The sequence below is a fragment of the Zonotrichia albicollis genome, chromosome 1 (genome assembly GCF_047830755.1).
Source record: "Zonotrichia albicollis isolate bZonAlb1 chromosome 1, bZonAlb1.hap1, whole genome shotgun sequence".
NCBI classification, from domain to species: domain Eukaryota; kingdom Metazoa; phylum Chordata; class Aves; order Passeriformes; family Passerellidae; genus Zonotrichia; species Zonotrichia albicollis.
The window spans coordinates 110,806,315-110,824,458 of NC_133819.1; positions in this window are offsets into that span (position 1 = coordinate 110,806,315).

An 18,144-nucleotide genomic window follows, 5' to 3' on the forward strand; every position below is an offset into this window, starting at 1 on the left:
GTAAAAGCAACAGTTTTGTTGCTGGTACAAGAGCTGCTGTGCTTTGACTAGCAGATTACAAACAGTCTTGGCAGAGTCAGTAAACTGTGACAGCAAGAGATTATAGCTACAGTAGAGTACAGTTAGGTAGGATGTAGTGCTAAATGCCTGAGGGATGAAAGAACATGCATTGAAGTTCCCCGCAGAGATTTTGGATCTAGCACATATCCGGTAGTAGGACTAGTGCTGAAAAGGAGCAATCTCTTCAATGTAGTGCACAGAATGTGCTCTCTTTCCTTTCTCTCTTCCCTTCCACCAAAAGGAAGATTTTGTCTATTTTCTGCAAGAAGCAAAACTAATACCATTGCCATGAGTCCACCCATACTTTCTTTCTGTAAAAAAATTTTCACTTCAGGACTACTTCCTATTTGTGTTGAGCAGAGTTATGGTCATATTTGTCCAGTGACTCTAAATTTATTAATGCTCTGATATGTAAATGAAACAAAAATAGTTCAAAGCAAAGTTTAGTCTATAATAACCTGTTAACCTCATTACTGTCTTACTTCTTTCTTTATTATGTATACAGGCATATATATCTGCTATTATCTGGGCATTTGTTTTCTGTACTTCTGGTTACCTTATTTTTTTTATTGCTAGGTGCCCAGATAATAATTATGCCTTACTCATCAATGCAAAACTCCCATTAGTTTTCTTCACATCCGTTACCTCATCAGTAACTCTCATCTTGAGACTAAACGTTAAGCTGTGTAAAGTAACATATCTTATGTTCAACCATAACTGGGCTGCTGTTTGCCAGTGCTTTGTGGATTTGGATTTAACTCCAGGTAACAGTTCTTACTGACCTGATATATTCAGTGTCCAAACCCATATTATTTTCTGAGGTATTTTGTTTCTTAACAAGAAATAGAGTTGAATTCCAGTCTCTTAAATATTGAGAATCTGTTTTCTAAAATACTGAAGGTTTTTGTTTAACAAATGATCAAAGAGTGGAGGGTTTCCTACCATTCATTTAGTTCCTATATGAAGAAACGTTAAGGACTTATTCCTCGTTAATGATGAAATAAAGCAGTACAAAATGTTCTCAGGACAGCTTAGATATTTTCAGAAAGCAATGATTTGCCAGAATTTTCTCTATGCACTTTCCACCTAAATGGCTGAAAAAAGAAACTGATAGAAAAAACTTGGTGTAATTTGGTGATGTGGAGCAGTGAGGAAGTCTCTGCTGTGCCACAGACTCCCTGTGTCAGCAGAAAGGTACAGCACCGAAGGAACAGCATACTGTCTTCCAAAGACATGGGATTGTTGGAATGAAGGACAAAAAGGAAAAGGGGGAGAAAACCAGACAGCTTTAATTCCTATTCAAGATTGTGGACTATCTTACTTCTCTTTTTGGCTGTTAATAATTCTGCTAACATATGATAGCCTTCAGCATGGTTGTTGCTGTGCTTTTGGAGCATAACCTGTCACACACTGTATTGGGGTCCTGTGCTAACACTTGATTTAAGCACAATGAATACCAAAAGCATATTTTGAGTTGGTCTGACTGATATGTCTTCTAATGGTGTGCCTGGGTAAGATGGATACTAAAAGTTAGTTTCACTCTATGCATCTGATTATCTAACTGACATAGATTAAACACAAATTTCCATGGGCACAGCTATTGCGATTAGGCCTATGTATAGGGGTAATACCCTCATTTCAGTCTGTAAGTCTGATCATCCTGGCTGATTATGCCATTGTACTACTTTATTTGTGGCATCTAAGGTGTTGTCAAACACAAACTGTTGTGTAACAGCATTCCTTGCTTTCCCCAAGCACTCCACTAATAGTCCAGAGCTCTAGAAAGCCTCCTCAATGTTGCTGCATTTTGTGTGGTTTTTTTTCTCCTCTTTCATAACTGTTTGTGTCAGTAGTTTCTTGCCATGGGGTTTTAAAACTATTTCTGTATTAATCACCTGTAACATGAGGAATGTCTTCCTTGGGCTGCTGCATGACATCAGGTGGTCAGAGGACAATGGGACACAAATTCTGAATTACTCCTGGACAATTCAGCTGAAGTGTCACTGCTCATTTACAGACATTGCCTTGTAGACTGATGGGCTCAGGTCTCTGCTAATTTGGATATCTCTGCACTGTAACCCTCTGTAGAGTACCCCATGTACTGATATAGCCAATAGCTGCCAGGCAGCTCTGAAGAACTGAGCTGTAGTTGCATTTCTCTAAGGAGAAGAGATCTCTGGCAACATTATGTAAGTCCATAAAGCAAGAAAATAAAAACAAGCACATGATGGACTTCCTACTTTATTTGCATTGACCTTCATTACTTGAACTGGAATAAGGCTGATTCCTCTGTTGCCTATGCTTTCTTACTTCTATGAAACATAATTTTTTCTGGCCTCTGAAAAAAAAATCAAGTAAAATTCTGCTCTGCTAAACCACAACATTAGTACTGCTTTAAATAGTTCTGAACACCTCACTCACATATGTCCTTGTGCTTTTCAGCAACAACAAAGTGAAAAACAATATACATGCATTGACCTTAGTACTGCCCTTCTGACAATTTTTTTTCTCATTTTCCTTTGAGTTTGGGTGTTACAATTGAATAAAATAATTTAGCCCAATTTGGCAATATTTCTCTATTTTCTGTCTTGTTCAGCAGATTGAATTTAGTGACACTAATCAGTTATGCCAATTATACACGTGAGGGGTGTGTTTTATTTTTGCTACCAAATTTGTTTAACAAGGAACAATTGGCAGATTGGAAAAACAATTCCTCTTTAAAGGCATTGATGGTTTTGGGTTTTTTGGTGGTTTCTCCTTTCACCTCACCACCCTAAAAATACCTTTTATTTTAAAGGTATGAGTAGGCATAACCAAACTTTAGAGAATTGACCTCTAAAGTAGAATAGGAAAGGCAGGAAAAGCTTCTTTCCAGAAAAGACATGTAAGTTCTGTTTTATCTTCACAACAGGCTGTATTTATTTTGCAATTTGGGGGAGCATCAATAGAAATGCTTGTCTTTGCTGCAGAATTGTCTAAACCTCTGTAAATAATTTAATTGAGCTGTGAATATTCAGTGATTGAAAACTAATTACTTTGGCTTAATTTGAGTACTGCCTGACTGCTCTGGAGTTGCGGGTAATTTAACAATGTAGATAGTGCGTGAACGTGGAATGTTAAACAGTGACTGGAACAGAGTTAAAAATTAAAAAATAACTTGTAGAGTTTACAAGTATGCCATGGTCTGGGCTGTTAGTACCATCCAAGGGTTTTTTGCAGACAGTTTTATGTGCAGTGCTTTCTGAAAAATCTATTGGAATATTTTTGTACATCATTAAGTAATTGCTTTCCATTCCCCACAGAATTTTGCAATAACTTTGCTCATAAAGATTAATGATGTAGCACAATGAATCGTATTCACTCATGAGCTTCAGCTTTCAGTTTTAATCATTGGTTAGGTATCATGCAGATATTTTTCCTCTGAGTTTCTTTAAACATTTCCACCAAGAGTCTCATTGTTCCTGGAGGGAATGTGATGGCTGCGCTTTTCCTGAGGAGGCATTTCAGTCATGTTAAATTGTACAGTATGCAGTGCTTCTTCATTTTGTGTTTTTAATACCTGTAAAATCCAGATATCATTGAATATTCCTCCTACAGAACTTTAAGCCTTGTTTTCTGGGGTCATGACAAATCAACACTGTGATTCTTATGATATACAATTGCATGCCTCTAGTTTTCAACTGACTTGTAATAGATTCCTAATGTGGATGTCTACTGCTAAATTATATATGGAATTAATATTTAGCTGTCCATAAATTAGTAAAATTTTAAAGAAAGCTGCATTTTAAATTGCACTCTTATTTTTTTAGAAGTCATTAGGCAAAGTTCAGGTAGTGTGTGGAGGGAGTTAATTTTTTTAAAAAATGTGTACTATGTACTTTCCAGTGGAAAGCAAGGGAAATGAGACCACTGGAAAAATGGAAAAACATGAGTAAAGATGATATACTATGCTTGTACTGTTCATCTGTTATTCTGTGAGCCACTCATCAATAGTGATGTGGCCAATAGTTTACTAGCATTTTACTAATATGAATAAATAAGAGTTCAGATTCATATATCAGTTTATTATCTAACTTTCTGTTCTACGTTCACAGATCTCAAGGAAGATGTGTAAGAATTGTCAGGAGAATGGGTATAAAAGCAATATGTGTTTCATGACAAAGAACTAAAAGAATTTCAAATTTATTCCCTATTGAGTACTGTGATGGTAGAAATATTCATTCATTTTGGTTTTCTTTTCCTAATTATTTTACATTAATAAAATGAGAACTTTTAACAAGTTCTCATCTTCAGTGGATTAACTAAGGCCACAAGGGGAATCCACCTGCAGTTCAAAGGCCTTCACGAGTAACATGCATCAACTACATTAGATCAGTGCATGAAACTTGCAAAATAAAATCTGTGAACTTAGTCTCTGAGCAATTCCTGAAGAGAGACTGACTGTGCTCTGCTAAGAGGAGGATTCTCTTTATTGGGTATCAAATAACCTCTGAGATGGGTTTCCTGCAAAGTTGAACAGAATTTAGTGCTGCTCTTGGACTCCCTGTGACACCACAGGGTCAGTTCTTGGGAATGACTGTAACAATCCTTAAAATCCGAAGTTTCAGGTATAGCAGGAGATGTTTCACCTCTTAAAAAATAAAAATCTAAAATCCAAACCAAACCCAAAGCAATTCCACACAAGATCTGTTGTAGTGTGTCATGTCAGATTGTCCAGTTGCTCCCCCACTTTGTATTATGGTTCTGTCCTCCATTATTTTTCCCGCCTAAGTAATGTCAGTTATTCAGTTGCCATGGTTACTCCCGCCTCAAGTTCTGTCAATCCACTGATTTTATGATGTAACTCTCGGTTCTCCTCCCCCTGTTTCCTTACATGGGAGCATACTCCTCCCTCCCTGGGCCCTGCCAGTCACTCCCTACTCCACCTATTTCTCCAGAATGTTCATCATTTTGGGAGCTATGATTGGCTGTGGGACCAGGGCCCCTCCTTTGTTATGTATCCATTGGTTTTCCTTTAATGTCTGTTATCCTAAGTTCACTCCCACACCTTCCTGGATTGGTTCTGTTGGAAACCCCTCCCCTGGATTCCTCCCCCTTTATTACTGCCTGACACTTGTGTGTTGTGGTCTTTCTCTGGTTGTCTTCTGTTAGGCCCAAGCCAGTTTCTGTCACACTCTGGCTGTCCTGTCCTAGGGGTTACCCCCCGACTGACTTCCTTCAGGCAATAAACCTGACTGACCCCAGAGAGTGTCCGTCTCTCCGTCTCGTCATTTCTTTGCAGCTTGGTATTTGGCTCAGCGTGATCTCGTCCCCATGGACACAGCCCGAAGCCTGCCGCCGCCAAGGGGTGTCCGTAGGAGCAATCCTGGGGCCCTGCTGCCGGGGTTGACTCCCCACTGCTGCAGTAGCCTGCTGGCCGCCCTGCTAGCCGGACGGACATTATTTAAAGGCCACTGACCACTGCAAAGATCATGATTGTCTGAGGTGTTATGTTATTTTTTCTTAAGGATCTAACCTATGTGTATGGAGAGCTTGAAACCTGTCATACTGTTACACAACAGTCACCACACTGGACACTAGAAAATATAATAGATTCAACAGGACAAGAGAAGAGGCAGGTATTCAAAAATTGTCCTTCATGGAGTGTCTGCAGCCTATGACTGCCAACCAAACTTTTTAGACTAGGGCTAGTTTGTGTGTAGTAAAACAAGGACAGAGCATTCAACTCACCCACAGGGCAGAGAAGAGAATAATTCATACCCTGAACAGTACCCTGAGGACTTGTGTGTGCCTCCCAAGGAATGGTGATACTTCACTAAGTTATTCAATAAACAGTATGCTAGCTGGATCTCTGTCTGGTTTTCGGCTGTTTGGAGGGCCTGGAAAGGCCCGGGGTGGCCTTGAAGCAGCCTGTGTTCCAAAGGAACAGAAGAGGCTTCAGTTCTTTTCTCGGTCTCTGTGTTTATTAATTGTTTATCTAAAAGATTTTCTTTCGGCCCGACAGAGGTCTGCTCAGCAGCCAGCCATGAGCACACTCCCCGCCCTCCGGGTGGTCACCTATCTTTATACCAAAGTTACGTGTACAATATTTATCATTTTTCCCCAATACCTTTCACCCTTATTGCCCAGTGCACTTTTAGTAATGACCAATCCCAAAGTGCCACCATCACCACAGAAGATGGAGGAGAAGAAGAAGAAGAAGAAGGATAGGACACGCCCCAATTCCTCCATCTTACTTCTCTAAACCCCCCTGCACAGAAATCCTAAACCCCGTGTTTCACTCTCTAACTAACTAATCCCTTCACCATTCACCCCGGTGAAACCCTCCTATCCTCATACATGTGTCGTCTCCTGTGTAGGATCAAAGTCCAGCCACCAGACACTTCTGGCAACATTCCAGGACTCTCGAGCCCCCCAAGGGTGGTCTCAGTGACTCGGCACCTCAGTCCTGAGGTGCTGAGATCCCACAGATCTGGATCAAGGACCTAATAACTAACTTTGTGATATTCTGTAACTGGTCTTATTGTCCTTGTTTTGGCCAAGCAAAGGGTTAAATTTTTGAAGTAGCCATGGGGGGTTGGAGGTATGTGGGAGCGACCAAGACCCTGGTATTATTCAATAACATCTTGCATCATTATTGGGAATGGGAGGGGAAGCATTTCTCTTTTCTGGGAAGAAGGATGTTACTTTCTGGAACTTGGAAAAGTGTGGTAGCTGGAGGTTCTGTCTGCCATTGTGTTTCATGGTCCCAGTCTTGGTGAGCACTGTGCACAGCAAAATGCCTTCTCTCTGTACATGAAAAGTTATTACTCTTTTCTCATTTTGTTGCTGTTTTCAGTAAATTGCTCTTATCTCAGGCTGTGATCTTTGCCTTTTGTGCTTACAGCTGGAGGAGGAAGGGAAGCTAGTTGGCACAATTTCAGTGGGAGCAATAAATTGGGGAATGCCATTCCTAAACCACGACATTTATCTGCCTTTCCAGTATGTCACAATACATGGTACAAATAAAATCAGACCCTTCGAATTTTAAACATATTCACTGAAAAATTCTCTGCACTCCAATGGATGTGAGTAGTATCTCTTTTTGATTCTTCCCTCTTTCCTTCACCCATGAAATTCTCTGTGATAAGAAAAGTCTCTAGCACAAGGGGATCTGAATCTTTTTAGGGTATGTTTGCAAAAGTTTTAATCACATGTAGTTTTCAACTTTGAAGTGAACCTGAGGAGTGCCTTTAAAACAATTTATGCATCCAGTTTTCCCTCCTGGGATTGCCTTCAACCTTGACGAATTTTTCAGAAGTTACATGTATCCAGAGGGTGGGCCATCCAAACTCTCTAAATGCTACAAAGTGCAATTCCTTGACTCCTGGGTATAAAACAATCTAATGGTCCAGATGTTTTTTTTCCTAAAAGCATTTGGCCATCCTTGAGGTACAGAGCCAAGATTAAATACTTTTTTTGTACTATGAGACTACATAATAGGAGGAACACAAGAACTTTCCTGAATCTGTCAATATAATTAATATTTTCAGGGTTTGCTTTTTAAAATATATAAATGCTCTTACAATTAAAGCCATTAAAGAAGTACTCCAAAAATTCTGCTTTTCTCTGAAGTTTTTCTTCAAGTAACTCACAAATTTAATCCAGATGGGAAGCTGTCAGACAGCTTTAAAATTCTATTGAAAAGTAGGACATGGACAAAGGTTTTGTTCTCCAGTGTCTGAGAAGGTGGAAGGAAGAGGCTAGCCATAAAAAAAAAATCATATATTTAAAATTTTTTTTGAGGCAAGGCATTATGATTTTCTAGGGCTGTTATTGCTGTTGTTTAACTTCACCAGCAGCAGTGGAAGAGGAGCTACAAAACAGAGTACAGAGAATTCCATGCATTCTGTATCAGATGGATAGCTGATGGCTGAATGTGTGATATGTCTCTGCGCTTATACAGCAGAACTCAGAAGTTTTGAGTGACTGAACAGATTTTTATATTTGCAGTGAGCTAAAAGCTGAAAAATAGGATTATCCTTCACTGTGATTTACCGTGCTATATGAAGAGCAACGAGATCAAATAAGGTCCTAGTAGTAAATGGGAGCATCACAGTGGGTTTGCAGCAGTTGAAACACTCGTCACCATCAGAACAGGTTCAATGGTTCACCACAGCTTGAGTCTATATGCTGACTCTAGTCAGTAAACGAAGTGCAGGAGACTTCAGACTTCCTGAAGATTAAAGCTTGTTTCTACCCAGCACCTTGTTCCCTAATTAAGCCAATCTTCTTAAATGTAATGTTAGTAATGGTGTATTTTCAATGGAACAGATGGAGAGAAGTCTAGGTAGCCATTTGTTTAACAGGAGTGGAAACTGTGAAAGTGGGTGTACCACAGGATTCAGCACTAACAGCATGTGATAAAGAGGAAGAAGTATCCTGAACTATGAAACTAACATTTTAATTGAAATCACAGAAGAAAAAGGTTGGAAGGGACCTTCAGTCAGAGCAGGGACAACTATTAACTTACATCAGGCTGCTCATTCCAAGCATAATTCAAAGTAAGTCTTGGCAAGACAGTGAAAAAGAGTCACATATGGCTTTTTTTTTTTTTTTTTTTTGTTTCTCTCATAGTCCTAAGGAATCAGTACATTTTATTCACAAGCTTCTTGAGGGTTTTGATCAACTGCTACTTAAAAATGCAGGTGTAAAATGCAAGACATGGCCTCAAACTCACCTGCTGTGTTTCTGCTCTCATTCTTCCCTGGGCCCTCTTTCCTTGATGTGCTTCTGCATAGCACGGGGTAGGTCACAAGAAAAGGCAGCAGTACTCACAAGGGAAACTACAGGTATCTGAAGCTGATCCAAGCTTTTCTGTTCTCTGTGAAGAGAGAGGCTTTTAAAGAGCACCAGAGGTGAAATCCCACTCTGAGTTGTCCTCTGGAACTCTCTGTCTTTATTGAGTAGAAGACTAATTTCCAAATCTAGGCCACTTTCAAAAGTGTGAATGCCTCCCAGGGCACGAGCTGGTGTCAAATCAGTATCCCAAAGTGACCTTACCATCCAGCAGGTCATCTATTCATAGCCAACTTTTTGCATGTTGTCAGTGTCTGTTTGCTTGAGTCTCATCTGGATAGTGCAAAGATTAATCAGGCATTTATAAGCAATCTGACCTAATATTGTAAAGACTATACAGTCCCTTTACACATAGTGAGTAGTTAATTGCAATCCAGTGAAAGAAGTTATTTTTCTCCTGCAAAATCATCCTTTCTTCATTGAGTTTTGTTGGGTTTTTGATTTTTTTTTTTGTTTTTTGATGTTTCTAGTTGTTAAAACACTTCCCTGATCTATTCAATTTTCAGTGTCTAAGTGGTAAGTGGAAATATTCAATCAACAAATCATTTATATTTGTATTTTTCTTGCCTTAGGAAGGCATTCTCTCAGTCAATTTTGAAAAGGTACTGCACTTAGTTCTTGGTTCTTGTACAAACTTCTCCTTCATGTACGAAGTGATGTCCAAATTGGCTGCATAGTGAGAGCTTCACATCTAGGTGAAACAGCAAATATTGCTTTGGAAAGCCTGAGAAATTATGTGACTTTCTCTGTGCTTTTGCAGCCTCTCTGAAAGGAGATTCCCAAAGTAATTGGTGTTTGATGGAATGATACAAGGAAACTTTGTTTACTTATACTCCCTCAGCCTTTCATTTACTTCATATACTTCATTTGACTTGGATGGTCCCCCCCCATAATGAAAAAACAGTTGACACTTTGACTTGAAGTTATATTTTCCTCATTACTCTCAGACATTTCTATGATGAATCATCTCTTCCTGGGACCTACACCAACTCATTGAGATTCACATGAACTCTTTCCTACTCACATTGCTTTGTGGACTGTTGGTTTGGGAAGCATATAAGAGGCCTGGGTTTTTTTAGTTCTCTACCTTGACAGGCGTACTAAGAGCCTTGTTTGCCACAATCATATTTTCAATGGAAATCTGTGTATAAGTTTAAATTCCTTTTTATTTCCCTGCAATGTTACCTTCAAAAAGAGGGAGACTTTCAAGCTATCAGTAAATCTATAAAGAATTTTGAATAAAGTTCTTCTTTCAGTTTGAACAGCAAAATTATCACTTGTCAGCATTGATAATCATGTGCTTCAGGTAGAGAGAGGCAATGGATAAAACTGGGAAAATGCTCACTCTCTTATCCATTTTATCTACTCTTCACACTGTTGCAGCAACCATAGAGTAGCACTTGAGTCACTATTTGGTTTCTTTCCAGTGCACTAATGAGAGTTCCGTTCACAGTTTCAGACACAACACCTTTACTTTGCACAGTACTGATTACTTTTCCACTAAGATCAGAGAGTTGCAGTCATGAAATTTCAAAAAGAAAAAGTGCTTAAATATGGCATCTTTTGACTTGTGTCTAATGGACTTGGGTGAGAGAAGTGACCCCAAAAGGTACTTGAGACAGGCAAAAAAGAAAAGAAATTGTATTCAGTTTGCTCTAGGTCTTGCTGACAGTGGGGAAACTGTAGACTTTGAAGGGGACTCTATCTACAGATTCAGTAATGGAGTTTCTGCTGACTGAGAAAGGGAATTCAAACCACTTTATATCTCTGGGGGATACTTTCCCTCTTAATGGCAGGAAACTATACCTATTTATGAAAACTACACTCAATTGTTATATCCTAATATATGGGACTGAGTTGGGGCAGAAATTTTCTTCTTAGAACATAAATTAATTTTGCATATGGTGAGTATATTGTACTTTATACTCTCTGTGCACTGTACTTCATCCAAGGCAACACAAAACTTTTGTTAATGCTTGAAAATATTTCAGCAGGAATAGAGATTTTTCTCTCCATTCTTTGAATCAATCAAATGACTGATTGGCAGGTTTTCCAGACCCTGCTCAGTCCAGACTACCTTGCAAGTCCACTTATGCTGATGGAACTTGGTTGGTCAAATTCTATCTCAAACACTAATTCAAATTTCAGATTATTTGCTATGATCACTGCCTATGTTCACAAACATAACAAGGAATAATTTTATAGAAAACCTCATTTTCTTTATCACTGCTTTAGAATTAGAACTAATTTCAAAATCTGACATATAACTATTAGCAATAGATATTATAGAAGTATATTTGGCATTTATAGTCATAATTATGCAATAATGAATGCAATAATACTGCTTGATTAGTCCACAGTATGTGAAGAAAGTGAAAAAATCTTTTTAACACACAACTTGGTTTAAGGTAAAATCACCTAAGGATCTGAGAATATAAACTGTTTTTCTTAATATTAAGACTTTTAATAGCATACAGTGCTAATACCTTGTTTCTGAACATAAGGAAAATTCAAGGGAAAAAAGGATGTTATTTATAGTGTTCTTCAGTGCACTGTTTCTGCTCTCAGTTATTTTTTTCTTTTCTCATTTGCCAGTCTGCCATTAATCTGTAAAGCTCTGGTCTATATAATTGTTTTCTTCCTTTCAAGACATAGATACAATCAATTGGTTAGGATCTTCTTACAACTCCAGGGGAAAGAAATGTGATACTTTATCCTTCTGAGTGCTATAAATAAATAGCATCAGATTGTGGAAAAGACAACACCAATACTTTCAGGCACAAAAAAAAAACAAAAGAAAAAGCACTTTCATTTTTACCGTATTCCCTAGTCTTTCCTTTTAACCCGATTATGCCTGGAATTGTTATGAGAAGCTAAACAACTGACTATGTTTGGTTCTCGTCATATGTCTCTCTAAAAGCCTGCAAACACTGACAGTGCTCTGATGCAGTGCAGCAATTCTGAAACAGGGTTTTCTTTTTTCTATCTTCATACATATACCAAAGGAAAGTGCAAGGTTTCTTCACAAGCTGTTTTAGGAGATGCCTGCAAAGACCTTTGTCTCAGTTTCCCATAACAGTCCAACACAGCCAGTGAAGGAATGCTATACACCATTAACAGTATAATCCTTTACACTCACATAGTATATTACAACACTGGAGATAAACATTTTTGGGGTGCTTTTTGAGGTTTACTATAATATTTCTTACCAAACAAGATGGGAAGAAATCAAACACAGTTTTATTTAGATAAGATCTCTTTTGATATTCAAAAGTACACAGGCTAGTTTCAAATCAATTATTTATCAAGTGTGTTTGGGTGGTTTTATATGTTTTGCAAGTAGAAATACTTACAGAATCACAGAATCATTAAGGCTGGAAAAGACCTCCAAGATCACCGAGTTCAACCTCTCAACACCACTTTGTCAACTAGATCATGGCACTAAGTGCCACATCCAGTCATTTCCTGAACACCTTCAGAGAGGGTGATTCCATTACCTCTCTGGACAATCTGTTCAAATGCCTGACCACCCTTTCCATAACGAAATTCTTCCTGATGTCCAGCCTGAACTTCCTCCAGCAGACCCTGGGGCTATGTCTTCTTGTCCTGCACATAGAGTACAGTGTACCCTTTAACAAGGTCTGTTGGAAACCTTTTTACAGAACCAGTATGACTGTAACAAGCTTATTCAAATAATGTTTGATACCAATGTAAGTTTCCTTTACATTTTGGAGGTGTAACTGAAGACCTCAGATAGACTCCTGTTATGAAGCTTGGTCCCAAGAAAATGTAGAGCAAGATGGAGACACTTTTTTCCCTACAATGTTAATTATAAGGATGTCCATAAGTAAAAAATATAGTATGACAGCTTTTGAGAAGATTTTTCACCTTTTCTTCAGAGATGTCTAGCAAACATCATATTTTTGCTTTATCTATAGGTGTCCCTTTAGTAAAAATATGGTATCTCAGAAGAGGTTATAAAGGCCAGGTATTTTCATACTCTTTAAACTTCTAGTCTGCAGGGTTGTCAAATTAGCTTACCATTGGCAAAGACAAATCTGCAGTATCAATATTATCAGTTCCACCTTGTTTGCATTACATTGCTGGTGAATACATGTTTGTTTAAACAAATTTCATAATCACTGAATAACTAAGTGGGATAGGATCTCTGAAAGCCATCTGTTTCAAACCATGTTCGAAGCTGGTCAAATCAGGACAGGTTGTTTAGAAGTGATGTCCAGTTACATCTTAGGCACCTCTAAGATTCCCAGCCTCTCTGGGTATCCTTATATTCAACAACATTCAAGAGCTGTTTTATTTATTGAGTGTTTTTTGCTAAGTTTAAAAGAGCAATAATAATGAAAAATTATCTGAATTTCCTATTTTCTAGTTTGTTCCCATTTCATAATGTTTTATCACTGTGCACCTCCAATAAAAGTCTGGAAACCTCATCTGTATGCTCTTATTATGTAATTATAATATCTTTCCTTAGTGCTGCATGAAGAAAGGTTTTCATGAAAATTGTCAGTAACAATTATATGCACTGTTCATTGTTCAACAGTTTTATTAATTGACTATCCCTGAAAACAATTATGTGTAGACAAAAATATATAGTCTGCATAAGTTCCAATTATTCCATTAGCTTATCTATTCACTCTGTTTTGTGAAAAATGAATTTTAAAAGAGTAAGAAATCAGCTAGAATTCATAAAGCTTCCAAAGCTTTATGAAATCTAAATTCATTAGATAATTTATTCCTAGGAAATAATTTAGCTACTTTGATTTATAATGGAGCCTGGAGCAGGGAAAACAGTACCCTCCTAACAAAACTCAGACAGATTGGTTCCTAATTACAATGTTATATGTTCCAGAGTCATGTAGTCTTTTGGGTTTTGTCTGTATTCTTCTCTGAGAAGAGACATCCATATAAAACAGCTGCAGCTCCAAAAGGACTTTAAGTGGTAAATTGATTTGATTGATTCAAATTTGATTATATACTGGAAACACATTTAGTTCAAGTTAAGCACATTAGCACACATCAGCTAGAATAAAATTCCAATTGCTTCTTTGTTATTCATTAATGGAACTTAATGACTCCAACAAAACATTAATGAAGAAAAAATATTGGCTTGCATAATTCATTTGGAAAAATTAATTAATTGTTGTATTAAGGGCAGTCTATTCCATGGAGTAATTACTGAAGCTTTGGTGGAGAATGCTTCATGATATTTATTTTGCAAGCTGTTGTTTACTCCTATCATTTCACATTGATTTCGTTATGCAGATAGTATAGTTTTCCTGCAGAAGGAAATGAAACACACTTTGTAATGATGCTCCGAACTAAATATTTGTAATTTAGAGGGTCAGCACAGTTTAACACTCAAACTGTTGACATTATTTTTACTACTTCCAGCATCTACTGGAAAGATGAGAAAATTTGTCAAGAGATAATATGCAAAGTCAAGAAAAACCTTTGAAAGAGCCAATTCACCTGTTCCAGTGTACAACATAGATAGTCACTTCTGCTCAGCTGAAACTTTCTAACAAGTAGAAAATAATTTCTGGGACCAAATTTTCTTCTTGCTGACATCCATTAAGATATACATGAGAATTTCCCATAATTCCTTAATAAAGACAATGAAGGTATTATCTAAAATCTTTTTTGTTTTCTTTTGGCCAATTAGTTGTTGGCAGATAGAAGTTCACTGTAATTTCTGCTTTCAAAGGCAACTTAGTTCTTTAGAGAAGCTAGTTGCCAGTTAATAAAATTAATTTTCATTAAAATATGACATGAAAGTGGTTTTAGGTGAAGTAACAAGTAGCTTTGTTGACAGCAAAAACAAAGTTTACCTGGAGAGATATAGTTCGCTGGAGCCAAGTATCACTTCTCTGATAATTGATATCTGAGAAGAAACAAAAAATTAAAATACCAACAGCTCCTTTAAATTATTCCCCGAGGACAGTAGAATTTTTTACATTATTTGTTTTTCTTTTTTTCCTTCCATGGAAAAGGTATGTTCCTTTATCTATGTTAGGTGAAAGGGAAATATGTGAGTGAAAATATTGCATACTTCTAGCCAGAATGCTGGAAGAGCCAGTTCACTGAGCACTTGGAAGGCTCTGCAGGCTCTCAATGTAAAGTGGAACCATATGTCATCATATTTATTAAACTGTACAAAATAAAGCAGGGGTTTGTTCTGTAGCTGGGTTTTTGTTGCTACTTAGAAATTTGGTGGGTTTAATGAACAGTGTTTGGCTGTTTAATTTTGTCTATTTAATCATTGCTTCAGCAGAAAGGCAAAAGCTATTTGTTTATATGACTTTTGGCATTTTGATCACAGACCATGCTCCTTGTACGATTCGAGTTTTCTCTTTTTCCTCTTTAGGAATTAATTGTAGCAACTTCTGCTGTCTAACCAGCAAAGAAACTGCCTGACCACCAGAGATATGATCCAAAGCTTACTGTAATTTATGTGATCTTCTCCCTGCATTTAGTAGGATTTGCATTAAATTTTGCACTTAGCAGTATGCATGGAACATGGTAGGATGCAAACAGATGGTGGAGATGTGTTAGTTTAGGTGATCAGAGATAGAATTAATTATTGAAATCCTTTAGAAATTTTTTTTTAGGTGGCAATTTTTTGACAAATATTAAGTCCTTTCAATGGTACTACTGAGGAATAAAACAAAATACTGCAAGCAATCCTCCTGGGTTTTGGATGGGAAGAGATGGTCAAGAGGAAACCTTTCTTCAGTTACTTTCATGATAACAGAGAAAAAGACACACTATTTATGTAAATTGGGTAGAAAATGAAACCCATTACCAAATAAAGACATAATTTTCCTTCATCATGGATAAAAAAAGTAAATAAAAAAAATAAAAAAGAATGTTTAGTAGTAGTCTGAAACCTTCTATTCACCAGCTTCTGACTGCTACTATGTAAGGCTTTCCAGTGAAGCTGAAAATGACCCACAATGTCAAAGGCTCATCAGCTTCTGTGCCTTTTACTGTTTGGGAAAGCTTTACTGTCATGACAGGCTGGATTTTTTTGAGAACAAAGGACAAAAACAGGAAAGAATCAGAAGAAAAAAACTCTGGAGCGCTACTGGGGATTCAAGTCTTCCATCTCTCTCCTGACAGTCAGCGTCAGTCTAGCAGCAAATGGAAGAGAGAAACAATGGAAAACACGCCTTTGTTTTTTCTATTAATTTTCAATGCATGGACACGTAACATGCCACACGATGGCAGTACGGGCTGCAAAATGCAGAGGAGTTGCTGTACACAAAAAAAGGGACAAACAGATGATTTAATGTTGAAGCTCCTATCTTGCAGAAGCTTCTGAGGGGTAGGGTATCACTGAAAATTACTGGCTGCAAAGTGAGGCTTTCCTGTACACAAGTCACATCTGTAGAGATCACTTTTTCCAGCAAAGACTGTCTTTTTCAGATGGTATAGGTATTTCTTCTCAGAATTATAAGGACTTTATTGTCCCTAGTGACTTTTTACTTTCCCACTGCCCCAAATTTTCTGTGCTTTCTTTAAACAGAAGTAATGCCTTCATCTCAGGATGCACTGCTGCACTCTGTGACCTGTTCCACCTGCACAAGGTGAATGTTACAGCTTAGCAGGACAGGACATACTTGAAGGTGGAGAGCAGTTCTAGCAGAAATCTTTGCTTTTAACATACATCTCTGGCACCATTTCAAAGATTTCATGTTTCAAAAGGAAAGGCAGGATGAACCTCAGGAAGGAAAATACGTTGTAATTTTGAAAACTGATTGAAGGTAGGCTTGGGAGCTGTGATGAAGAAGGAATGGGTTTGAAAGCTGAACAAGGTGCCCTTCTCTGCTGCCTTTTTAACTTCCCCTTTGGTTTTTTTTTACTTCCTTTCTGTCCCAGAAATCCTGGACATCTGACTTTGTGCTCCTTTTTCATCTGTTGGTGATTAAGTGGTTTCTAGCACACAAACACACATCAAATGAAAATGCAAAAATCACAGCACTTACAGACAAGAAACTGCCATCTAGAAAGAAAATTGAATACATTTTAATTCAATTTCACCCTAACATGATTTTGCGGTCTGTTGCTGCAACCTTTAGTCTGCATTTTGCTTGTTTGCAGCAGCCCAGGATGCAGTTTGGGTTGGAACTGATTATTAGAAGCTCTCTATTTTCTGCCATCGCATGCTGCCATCCTGAGGCCAGTTCCTGCAGTGCCGAGAGCCATGCTCACTGCGGGCTGGCTGCATCGGGATGCACAAGCACCGTGCATCCCTACCTGCTGAGAGACCACCCCAGAACCATCTCATCTTCAGAGGTCGCTCAAGATAATTTTTTATTTTCATTCCAAGCAGTTAAATTAAATTTTGCTTTTAGTAAGCACTCAAGTTTATCTTGAGTTCCTATTTTTTAGTCTGAAATTGTGCAATTAGTATTTTTACAACTGAAAGTTAAATTGGTGTAGTTCTTCACTTGATTAATATGATTTTGCCAGGTACAATCATTCTTTGCCTTTTCTGGATCATAGATTATCTGCCTCTATTGTCTTGGCCGCAATAACTCCCTGAAGCACTATAGGCTGGGGACGGTGTGGCTGGACAGTGTCCAGGTGGAAAAGGACCTGGGGGTGCTGGTTAACAACCAGTTGAACGTGAGCCAGCAGTGTGCCCTGGTGGCCAAGAAGGCCAAGGGCGTCCTGGCCTGGATCAGGAATAGAGTGGCCGGCAGGAACAGGGAGGTCATTCTGCCCCTGTACTCGGCACTGGTGGGGCCACACCTTGAGTGCTGTGTCCAGTGCTGGGCCCTCAGTTTGGGAAGGACACTGAGATGCTGGAGCACATCCAGAGGAGACAACAAGGCTGCTGAGGGGCTGGGAACACAAACCCTGTGAGGAATGACTGAGGGAGCTGGGGGTGTTTAGCTTGGAGAAAAGGAGACTCAGGGGTGACCTTGTCACTCTCTACAACTTCCAGAATTGTGGTTGTAGCCAAGTGGGGGTTGGTCTCTTTCTCCAAGCAACAAATGTCAGAAACAAGAGGACACAGTCTCAGACTGCATCAGGGGAAATATAGGTTGGATATTAGGAAGAAGTTTTTCACAAAAAGAGTGATAAAATATTGGAATGGCCTGCCTGGGGAGGTGGTGGAGTCACCATCCCTGGATGTGCTCAAAAAAAGACTGGATATGGTACTTGGTGCTATGGTTTAGTTAAGGTACTTAAGGCACGAGTTTGATGATCTTGAAGGTC